The sequence below is a fragment of the Mus musculus genome, chromosome 1 (assembly GCF_000001635.26).
Source record: "Mus musculus strain C57BL/6J chromosome 1, GRCm38.p6 C57BL/6J".
Classification (NCBI taxonomy): Eukaryota; Metazoa; Chordata; class Mammalia; order Rodentia; family Muridae; genus Mus; species Mus musculus.
Genome location: NC_000067.6, coordinates 90,674,074 through 90,686,118, shown reverse-complemented (window position 1 = coordinate 90,686,118; position 12,045 = coordinate 90,674,074). Strand labels below are relative to the sequence as shown.

Below are 12,045 nucleotides of genomic sequence, written 5' to 3'. Positions count from 1 at the left end.
TCTCGAGCATAGATAACCAAACTTCAGGGGAGGCGCCATTTTCAATAGCTAAAAGTGCCTGAGTTATAATCACCTTGTCACGTTTTTTGTTGGGTTCTGAATTTGCATACCAACCAGAGCATGAACACCAGTCCACAGTATATGGCAGCACAAAATCACTCCCACCCATTCCTTAAAGTAAGAAAAAGCAGAGGTAAACCAAGAGGTAAAATTGCCAACAATGATGGGTTCTATTCGAGTTCCATTAAGGCTTAAAATCTGGCATTAGATGTAAAGAATTGAGGAAACACCCGAATGCGTCAACGGCATGGTTTCAGGAACACAGAGCTCTTCAGTTCTCACTAGAGGGAGCACCCCCAGCCACAGGAAAATCAACGTCCTCATAGCTCTGCTTGTTTTGAATTGCTCTGGTCAGCTGTTCTGGGACCCACAGCTGTTGTCGGTGATCCTGGGGAAACACACAAACAGACCCTCTTGCCCATGTCAACACCATCAACACCAGTGGGCAATGATTTCCACACCCTTATGGCAATCTGATTCACCTGCTCAAACACCTGCACTGGATATCCTGTCTGTTGTTGTGCAAAGCAACCTTGACCAAGCAGCATATCCTTATCCCATGCTGGATTTCCTGTAGCAGTATTAGCCGCTGCCTGTTCATTTGCAAATTTAATAAGAAAGGCTTTCCAATCTAAATACTGCCCAGGTGAAAGGCATGCCTTCACCAAGACTGCCCAATCAGATGGCGTCATGCAGTGTCTATTCAAGGCCTCTACTTGAGCCACAGTATAGGAGGCAGTTAAGCTGTACGTCAGCACAGAATTCACCTTCCTCCTCCACCTCGGCTCTTTTATTTTGTCCTTTCTGTCCACCTGATAACACTGTGTCTCCTTTCTTTTTCTTTTTTCTTTTTAAGCCCTTCTCCTCTTCCGGCATACTTTCTTGTTGCTCTGTAAGGATTTTCTGACCTGTCTTGACTGCCTCTACACACAGTTTCAAACAGTAACAGAGTCCATATATCAGAACAAACAAGACCAAAACTATCAGACCTACCCACAAAGGGTCAATGGGAGAAAAAAGCATAACTCATGAACCTTAACTTGTCCCAAAACCGGGAACCTTATCGTCTCAATCCTTTCTTTCCTTCTCTTCTCTCTTTCCCTTCTCTCCTTCCTTCCTTTCCTTCCCTTTCCCTTTCCTTCACTATTTCCTTTTCTTTATCACTGATTCCTTTTATTTTTCCTCCCTTTTCTTTTCCTTTTTCTTAAAAAACATATCCCCTTTTAACCTGGGGATCAATTTGGGAGACTTACTGGTACCACCGTTCCTCAGCTGAAGAGTTCTGAATCCACGCAGTCGGATCCTACTCAGCAGTCTGTTTTATGGGAACACTTTATTAACCGCTCCTTCCCCGCGATGCAGTTCTGAATCCTCCCTGTAGCAGGGGGTCTTCGCTCATGCCCAAAGATGTTTCTTTTCCCGGGTTTTCGGCACCACGCTGCAACAGGATCCTTCTGCACACGTTTATTGGGAGAGCTTGATTGCAGAGGTGAAGAGACCCAAGCCCAGAACTGGTGCTGCTTATATAGGCCTAGGTGAGGCATGTCTCACACCCGGATTGGCTATGCATGGGTTATGCTTACCACCTTATTTGCATGTCTCACATCTGATTGGTTAACTTCTCTCTCATCTGATTGGTTAATTTTGGTTAATTCTCAAAACCTCATCTTGGCAAAAAAACTTTACTGCCTATGTATGCGTGGTGGCCAGTGGAAGCCAGCGCCACCCTGCAACGGCACATGTGGCTTCCCACATTTGGGACCAAGCATTAACCCAAGGGGCCTTTGGCCAACATTCTAGGTACATACCTACTCAACTTACTGAAATTCTCAAGGGTTCCCTGAGATGTCTGTTCCCTCTGGCACTAGTCCTGGTGTAGAAGATTCTGGCCTTTGCTGTAACTCATTGCCTGTGTTACCTGGTTGTCATGCATGTTCATTATGGGATGTCTTATGTGTGACACATCACTTCTCTGCTGTTTGCATAGGGTCAACCCACAAGTTTCCTTCATGGAGGACACTATGTGGTGCCATTGAAATAGTAGATATGTACTCTGAACGGGGAGAGGAAGAAAGGAGAGTGCAGACCTTGGGCCAGGCTGATATGAGTCCATCTTTTCTTCCTCATGCCTTCTTTGGCTAGCTCTGCTGGAAGCCTCCAGAGTAACAAGAGACAGACCCTCTCTGATCTGGACACTGAGATTTTTTTCCAGTTTGGTTAAAATAAAATCCAAAGCCATACATGACATTAGGTTTGGAGTCCAAAAATGTGCTCACTACTCAGAGCCGGGATTTCTCAGAACAAGAACACAACATATGGAAAGAAGAGGCTGCAGTGTGGCCACAGGGCAGCAAGGCCAAGTTGATTGGTGCTTGCTCAACTCCTACTCAGATGGCCAAGAGACCTCAGGCTTTGGTGCATCCTGCAGTGTGCACATGTGTGTCACTGGTCTGACTAGCATATGTTTGCAATTTGTAAGGATCATTTTCTTTTTTTCCAGGGTGTGTATTTTTATGAAAACTATATGTGATATCTCTTTTTCATAGTATATGTCTGTATCTCAGCACAGGGTAGGCCAAAGCCATCAGACATATCTTTAGATATTTAAGTACATGGACAGTGGCAGAGAATGGCAGAGAGTTACGTGTGTGCCAGGGAATATGGCAACAGAGCAGGGTTTCCTGTGTTTCACTACACCTTCTGAACATATTGTTATTGATCCATGTTAGGGATCTGGAACTCTCTTCTAAGCTCATTATACTCACAGACATATAGTGATCCAATCAAGGAAGTGTTCCCAAGATTCATAGCTTACTTTATGAGTTCCAATGAGAAAGAACTTTGCTTTGAGTTTAAATCAATGTGAGGAGCCCAATGGGCACATTGAAGCCACCCAGGGGTGAAACTGGACACAACTGCTTGGGAGGAGAATGATCCTCCTGGGCTAGCAGAAGGTCAGACAGTGTTGGGATTCTCTGGTATCAGAGTCTGTTGAAGATGAGACCTGCTCTGTTCTAGGCCATGTTCTACTCCAATGAGCTGTGTATATCCAAAATGCAACTGGTCCTGATCCTTGCCGGGGAGAGTCTAGGGAGTGCAGACACCTTGCTGTCTGCATCTCTGCCCTTCCATGTTCTCTGTGCCCTCAGATAAAACTGACACCTCCAGGGAAAACTTCATTTGAAAGCACATCCATGGAACTTCACACAATAAGAACTGAAAATATTATGCACCAGGCATGCATGACACAACTTAGAGATAGCGGTTGACCAGATGACCCAAACAGTCCTGCCTTTTATCTCCGTGAGTCCAGAAGAAAAGGTTGGGCAGGCCTGTGCTAGGATCAATTTCACAAGCATCTTGCAGAGTCTTGTGTCTGTTTTACTTGGATTCGCAGTTCTGGTAACTCCAGCAGCACAATGCCCGTGGATCTGGTTCACACATCATAATCACAACACACCCTTGACAGTGAACCTGCCCACTTTTTGACCTAGTTCCTAGGCCCAAGTTCCCAAGCTCTGAGTGTACCACCATCCCTCTTTGCTGCTGGGAGACACTACATATCTGCTTTACTAGGACTTCCTATACGCACATTTTTTTTTTAAAGCAGCAGAGCCTACCCCCTCCCCCACTAATTGGAACTTTTCAAGGTAGTTGGCTATTTTGCAAACATCTTTTCATGTATCAAATGTGCTTGCACAGCACCTTAGGCAGGGACAGTTCCCACTCCACTGCATGGGGTAGTTCCTGGCTAGCTTCCTGCCCCACAGGAACATCTTTTTGTTGTCCCAGATGGTTTTTATGTCACCTTCTCACAAACTAGAATCATCTGAGTTGAGGGAACTTAAATTGAGAAAATGTTTTCTTAAGATCTCATTCTGGAGCTGGGTGTGGTGGCGCACGCCTTTAATTCCAGCACTTTGGGAGGCAGAGGCAGGTGGATTTCTGAGTTCGAGGCCAGCCTGGTCTACAGAGTGAGTTCCAGGACAGCCAGGGTTACACAGAGAAACCCTGTCTCAAAAAAAGCAAACAAACAAACAAACAAATAAAAGACCACATCCTGGAAGATCCTGCATTAGCTCCTGCCTCCAGGCTAGCAAACGTGTGTTGGAATTCCTGCCCTCACTACTTTTGATGATGAACTGTTAAACGGAAAAAACAAGGAAAACAAACCCTTTCCTGCCCAAGTTGTGTTTTCTCATAGTGTCTCATCTCAACACTAGTGATGCTAGCCAAGTTTCCTATGATATTTGTCTATCTGGACCACATATTCTTCCATTTCTTCTCATCCTTTTCTTCATAGAAGTGAGTCCACCTGGCCAGATCACCTTGACAGAGCATCTTCTGTCAAATGTCCCCTTTTAATTTAACTATTTACTTTATTTTTACTTATGCTTGCTTGTGTATATGTCTGTATATGCATGGCCAAATGAAGATGTTGGATCACCTAGGTCTGGAGTTACAGGTTGCCAGATGAAGGTGCTGGGAATAGAATTCCAGTCTTCTGTAAGAGTATCAAGTGCTCGTATCTGATGAGCCATCTCTCCAGCCCATTCAAATGCTCTGTAGGCTCAAAAAAAAAAAAAAAAAAAAAAAAAAACAAACAAACAAAAAAAACAACTCTCCCCTGCCCACACGTACCTGCCTGGGCCTAAAGCCTGGAAACAACTGGCCCTGAAGGTAATACTGAGACCAGAGTATCTTCATCCAGGTAAGGATAAAAGTGCCCTGTCTGGTAGAAAAATGCCAGCTCTGAGATTGTAGAGGTGGAGTTCCAGGATCAAAGGCCTTGATCTTGGCTCCAGTTGAGCACCTCAGGGGGGCCTCTGAACACCTCCCCTCTCCCACACTCAAACCTTCCCTAGACCAGATAAACCACAATCATTGGTGCAGAGCAGCAGAGCTGAGAACTATCTGTCACACTAGAGAGGAAGTAGAGTGCTCCAGGGCAAGCCAGGAGATTTTGCCCCAAGGGGAGGGAGCAGACACAACAACCTGTGTAGATGGTTACAAAGCATGCTGGCACCTTTTCTATGCCTTTCCAAGGTTTTCTAAAATGAAACCAAAAATACAGCCTCAAATCCTGGAAGAGCAAAACGCAAAGATGTTCATTTGGATAGACACATCTCTAAACTGCCACCAAGCTGAGGATTCTATTTATATAGTGTTTTCTCCAGTTGTTAGCAGCAAAGGCAGCTGAGTCCTCAGCTACTGGAGTTGCAAGACTAGCCAGCTTAGGAAAGCACAGATGCTCCAGAGAATTATGGAGGATTCTTATTCAAACAATTAGCAAAACAGTTTCTGATTTGTTTTAATGGCTTGATGCTTCCTGAAAGGCTGCCATCCTGGGCCTTTCCCCTGGGAACAGTTATCAGGCAATCCTTCTGGAAGAAATCCCCAGTGCTGTAGCAATGTTCTCAGCACTGAGCCTTCCAGAAGAGGCTCAAGAAGACTTAAGGAATAAACATAATTAGGTTCAGGAAGTAAACAACTCACAAGTCCCAGGAAGTTCCTGAGATTACAGGATTCATCAGCACCCCCCCCTCCTGCCCCCAGGGTTATACAAGCAGTAACAACTGCTCAGTAGAAAAGACTCTCTGGCAGACCCAGTGACCTTCAAAGCCATGCAGGGAGCTTCAGGAACTCATCCTCTATGAACTGTCATCTATGTTTGCAATGGGCTTCTTGGTGATAGAGTGGCCTTTGAGCCACTTATGCTCCTATAAATAATCCCAATAAACTGGTTCACTAAGCTAGACTTGGGTAGAATGTGTTCTTTAGTGTGTTGTCTGTGCCCTGTCTGGGATGAATAGACATTTCATCACCTCTCCCTAGGGTCAGTCACATGACAGCCATTTACTTGCCTCCTAGTGATTACTACCCTGCTTTAATTTCTTCTAAGAACACTGACTAGTGATGGATGACTGAGGATCTCCCTTCTGCATGTTAATTAGATACGTTATGCAATGCTTGGATTTACTTGTTTTTGAAATCCACTAAGGAAAAAATCAGAATTCTTCAGGAAAGAATGAAATTCCTCCAGGTGTGTTCTTTGGGTTCTACGATGGAACATAGGATCTGCTTCCAGCTGCCATGGGGCATCATGCACACACACACACACACACACACACACACACACACACACACATGTGCACACTCATACACATGCCATGGCACTTGTGTGGTGCTTAGAAGATAACTTTTGGAAGTCAGTTCTCTCCTTCCATAGTGTGTTCCAGGCATAGAATTCAGATAATCGGGCTTACATAGCAAGAGCTTTTATTTTCTGAGCCATCTCATAAGCCAGACAGCAAATATTTTAACCAAGTTCACATAAGCTTTCAGGAGTGATCTTGGTAGGAAGCAGGCACCTTGGGGAGAATTTTCCATTTTCTTCATGAATTGTCCTTCAATGTTTGCCCAGAACAGTAGAAAGCACATTTAAGGATGCCGAGAAGGATAGATGTGAGCTCCTATGACTTCCTGTTGTTGTGGTAGCTAAGATACTCTCAAGTGCGGTCCAGCACAGCTGCAATGCTGTCAAGCAGAGATGACCACAACCTTCTCTGTAGTCCTGCAAGTCTCTCACACCCGGGACACAGGCACGACCCTTTTCCTTTCTATAATATTTGATTTCCTGTCAAGGGGCTAAGCCAACGGAGCCAAGGGTCCAGATGTTCCCACTACTCCCATCAGTGGCCCCGCCTCCCCCCACCTGCACTGAGACCTCTTGCTCCAGGGAGATGCATCTTCCCTGTGTACATTTGACACCATCTGGAGACACAAATGCGTGACTCCTATTGCCTTCCCTATGCGCAGCAGACTCTGCACTAGGAATGAGTTATAGTTTTTATTTGTTTCTTTCTCTTTCCCTCGAGTCTTTGCTGTACCTTTGCATTAGCAATGTAACACACATGGTGAGAGGCTTTCAGATACAGGAAAGCATGGAGATGATCAGAACCTCCTCTGAAAGCAGCATCTTGCCAGGGCTTCCGGTGATACTCTGACATTTGTACTCTGGGCTGGGTGACACGTGCAGCTTGACATGTAGGCAGAAGACATGGTCTGCAGTAGGACCGGATGCTGCCTTTTTGGTTGACCTTGGTGTCTGGAAGGCTTAGGAATTATCTGCATTTCAGTAGGAATGCAAAGGGTCAGCTTCAGATCTGGGGGTGGAAGATAGATAATAAATTCCCATCTCCACAGACATCCATGCCACAGCTGGAACTGGTGAGCTAGCATTATGATCTTCTCTGTGGCTTTCCTCCCTAAATGTTATTTCCCTAACTCCCTAAATGTTAGCTGGAAACAGGGGAGGGTGGTCAGGAATATCCAGGTGAGCTCAGACATGGTCATACACATCCTTATGAAAGGAGCACCGGGAGATGTGACATACATGGGGAGAAGCTCACATGACCCTGGAGGCAGTGATGGAAGTGAGCCAAGCCCAAGTCAACACCAGAAGCTGGAGAAGGAGGGGGAGGCTTCTCCTCTGCAGTGTCCAGAGGGATGGAAGCCTGTCTGTATCGTGGGTTGCCACTTATTTCAGACTTCTAGTCTCTTTGTTACTTTAAGCCAACAAGAATGTGGCAGTTCATTGCAGAAATTACAGAAAATCAAGGAATCAAACAGAATAGGCCCTGGTATGGAGCCAGGTCCTGGACCCAAAACACACCCAGTGTCAGAAATCAGGAAGTCAGACAGACAAACAAAAGGATAGAAAAGAGGGGTAGAATCAGGATCCAGTGCACTTCAGGTCCCTCCCAATATATAATTCTCCTCTTTGTGTTTCCAAAAGCTACATGTCCTGGGGCTCAGAGATGTGGTTCCATCTCAGCACAGATTCGTACTGAGGGAGCTGCATGCTATCCAACCTGTGAGGATTCAGACAAAGCCCTTCAGGCATATGGCTCTCCAGAGTGTCCAAACGTGAAGCTGACACCTCAAGAAAGAACCATGTCCTGTCAGAATGAAACAGGGATGTGCCTGAGATGCCAGGGGTGGGTGGTAGCACCCATGCACTGGCTCTGAGGGAGCAGGGTTAATGGCTCAGAAGTGGACTCATGTATTAGTCAGCCTTTCAGCACTGTGACAGGATCCTTGATGTCTATACCTTAAAAGGAGGATTTGGGTTTGTGGCTTCAGAGGTTTTGTGGGCCCCATTGCTATGGACCTGTGATAAGGCAGAACATAACCATGGAGGGAGGAGCTGTGTGGTGGATGCTGCTCACCCCAGGGAAACCAAGAAGCAGAAACAGGGGCAAGATAGACCTTTCAAAGACATGCCCCTGGTGACTCACCTCTTCCAACCAAACCCTCTCTCCTTCTAGTCCCTTTAGGTTATGAACTCATTAGTAGGGTAATTCATTGGTAAGGTTGAAGTCAGAGTCCTCACTGAATCAGATCATTGATGAAGCCCGAGTCTTTATGATCCCTTCAATTCCCAGCAGCACTCTCACCTGGGGATGAAGCCTTTGGAGGAGCACTTCATGTTAGAGTTTGAATATGAAACTTACCTCTTATGCTCATGTTTTGAATACCTCATCCCAAGCTGGTAGCACTAATTTTAGAGGAAACTTAAGGAGGTGGCATCTAGCTGGATGAAGGTCCCTGGGTGTGGGTTCTAGGGACTATATTCTCTCTGGTGTCTTTACCAACCCCCTTCCTGCCTCCTGTTGGCAAAGGGGTGAGTAGCAGCCCCTTTCACAGACTCCTGACACCAGGATGATGCTCTCCCCATACTCATGGGGAAGAGTAACCATGGGCTGAACCCTCTAAAACCACCAGCCAGGATAAATCCTACTCCCTCAAAGGGTCTTTAGAGGGATTTGGTCTCAGTGATAGGAAAAGTGAAATAACACACCCCACATCTAAGCCACTCACAGCCATTTCTAGAATATCCTATCCATCCCCCCTTGTATGTCATATTTCATTAGACGTTAGTTGACTCCTAAGGGAACTTGATGGTGAGTTTGCTCTAAGGGTCTCTCAGTGGCCTTCCTCTGTCCTGGAGATTTCCCCTTGAGGTGTTTGTGCTTGCCACCAGACCCCCTTGGGTCCCTGACTGAACTGGCCAGAGAGCAGCTGTGTGTTGCTCTCAGATTTCTTACAGAATGCTGACATCATGTACAGTCCTCCCCAGAAACACAAGAGCCAGGTGGGTATGAGGCAGAACACCCCACTGATAATTCCAGGCTGCGGCAGTGGGTGGGAGCCAGAAACTGAGAACTGAGGTGGAAGTAGCTGACTGGGCTGGGGGTGGGGACTTCCTGTCTGAGCCTGTGAATGATAGGACAAACCTTCCAGACTTCAGGTGGGGGAGGCTGCTACCCCGGGTTTGTGGGCAATCAGTTACCCTTTCCTCAAAGGCAACGCTGTGAGAGCTGTTGCCCGAGAACAGACTCCCTCCCTTTCCCAGAGCTTGGACAGCTGCCAGAGCCTGTCTTCTGGTCCCACAGTCCTGGACTGATAGAGAGCTTTCGGCCATGGAACTGAGAAAGTATCTGACCTTAGTGGAAAAAGCCATCACATCTCCTAAAAAAAACCTGCTCTTCCTCCAAATGCCAATGAGATAAACACTTCCATTCTCCAAGTGGAGTCTCTTCCAGGCAGGAATAGCTGCTCGTTAAGTTTTCTGCCTTACACTTGTGGTTTCAATCCCCATTGGGAAGTTTTGACCATTTGCTGGGTGGGGATGGGTATACGATTAAGAACAAATGTCTTGGCTGTGTGACTGTCAAAGCCCCAGGGACACTAATGCATCCGTGGGATTCAGACTGTGACTCAGCCCAGGGGCAGTGGCAGTTTACTGAAGAAGAGGCGGCAGGGTGGGTGACTCAGCCTCAGAGACTCCCATGAGCAGACAGAGATGGGACCACCAAGACATGTACAGCTCCAAGAAAGTTCAGAGCAGAGAGACACGGGGTGGGGTATGTATCCTGAGCTCTTCTTTCTCCAAAACGTTGGATGCTTCTAGAGGGCTGTGGGTTAAGACTTAGCCAAACTCTCCAGAGTGGTACAGAGCTAGCAAGCTGTGGCCGCATGGAAAAGTTGGTTTTATTCTCCTAAGTCAAACAAACCTACATACAACCACCCCGAGGCTGTGTAGAAAATAGCATAGAACTTTCTAGAAACTCAACCAATCATCATAACTTCAAAAAGGGCCATGCTTCCTAAAGTGTAGATTGGGTTCTAGGGTGTCCCAGGCTCTAGGTGACTCATTCAGAATGTGTGTATGCCTTCAGGGAAGGACATGGGGTCCTGGACACCTGTAAAGTCCTAGGCAAGCACCATGGGCCCTTGGAGAAACCAGCTCAGCTCTGAGTTCTGTTCCCAATTTTCAGCTTTGCAGAGAAGGTGGGAGAAGCAATTAAACAACATTCTTAGCTCACCCTCCAGCTTTTCTTGTTTGTCTGTCACAGCAAAGGCTTGTGACAACCAGGGGGGCATCAACAGGAAACACCAGCATGCCAAAGGGGACAGAAGGCATTCCTGTAAGCACCAAGTATTGGCTTCAGACTCTGACAGTGTTCTGGTTCAGTGAACAGAGGGTGATTGGAAGTTGGTAGCACAACCTAGGGACCCTGACTTACCTTCTTGATTCTGTACTCCCTGAGTGGCTGAGGTGGCTCCTCTCCATGCATGCTCTGGGAATACTGTAGTCAGAATTTCATTCAGTGTTTGCAGAGTTGACTCTGTCACTGTGTACTTCAAGCTGCCAGGCATCTGTCCAGTTCTGAAGATGGCACACTAGGCTGAGTGAGGACGGCACACCATGCTGAGTGAGGCCATTGAGAATCTGCTCCTGCCTGTCAGTGGTTCAGGGCTTCAACTTTCTGTGGAGCAGGCATGAATGGGCTCAGATGGGTACAACATAAGATAATGGCCCCGAACAAAAGGCTCCACCTCCTTAGAGACCTGTAGGTCAGGGTGAGAAGGAGAGAAGAGATCAGGAGGTGGGGAAGACCCTCATGACAGAGAATCTAGCCCAACGAGCTTCTCTGCTTGGTGGGGGTAAGGACACCTGTGCCCTTGGTGGCTTTGTGAGGTAGAGAGAGTATGGAGGAGATGGCCAGGAAACCCTTGGGCTCAGTCTTAAGCCCTGTTGTTGGTTGCTGACGACTTTGAAAGAGTGGCTGTGTGTGTGTGTGTGTGTGTGTGTGTGTGTGTGCACGTGTGTGTGTGTGTGTACCTCATATGCAGATGTGGATCATGAAGCACTGTCACAATGGCTTATGGATTTATTTTAGGACACCCTCTATGGCACTGCCACATGTGGACACCGAGGAACTAGTCACATTCCACTTCAATCTCTACAAGTTGAGTCAACTTAAGGGCAGCTTCAACTTTACTGAAGAAAGCTGGATGCTGGGTCCTAGGGAGATAACTCAGTAAAGTGCTTGCCATGCAGTTGTGGAGACCTCAATCCCCAGCATACACATAGTAAGTGGGATTTGGTGGTGTGTGCCTATAGTCCCACCTCTTCGGAGCAGGGGCAGGTAGACCCTTGTGACTCCCTGGGCAGTCAGCCTCGACTAATCAGCCAGTCTCGGGTCCCAGATGTCCTGAAGAATCACACCAGCCTTTGACCTCCGGCTTCCACATGCACAGGAAGGAGAGAGGAAAGGAAAAGAGGGAAGGAGGGACAATGAGACAGAGAGACAGAAAGAAAGACAGGGAAGGAAGAAGGAGAGAGGGAGAGGGAGGAAGAAGGCAAGAGAGAGGAGGGAGAGAGGGAGAGGGAGAGGGAGGGAGAGAGAGAGAGAGATTAGTTGTAGTTTCTTTTTAAACTCATACTTGTAAATTACAACCACAGGATGACTTTTTTACCCAGTGGAATAAGGAAGAAGGCAAAGCTATAAAGGATCATAAGTACTTTCTTAATTTATGTCACGAGAAGAGGGACATTTATAGTAAACAGATGGAGATTCTAACACAAACTATTTAACCCTGAACTTGAGCACACTGGATGCTGTGGTACTCAGT

The 12,045-nt window shown here is 46.7% G+C and overlaps 1 long non-coding RNA gene across 1 annotated transcript; it reads right to left on the bottom strand.

Annotated features, from left to right (window-relative positions):
* Positions 1–6,463: 6,463 nt before the first annotated feature.
* Gm9991 lies at positions 6,464–11,653 on the bottom strand. Its single transcript, XR_878398.1, has 3 exons — positions 11,540–11,653; positions 10,653–10,977; positions 6,464–7,226 (listed from the first exon to the last, which is right to left on the bottom strand). It is a non-coding gene; the product is annotated as a predicted gene 9991 (long non-coding RNA).
* Between the last annotated feature and the right edge of the window lie 392 nt (positions 11,654–12,045).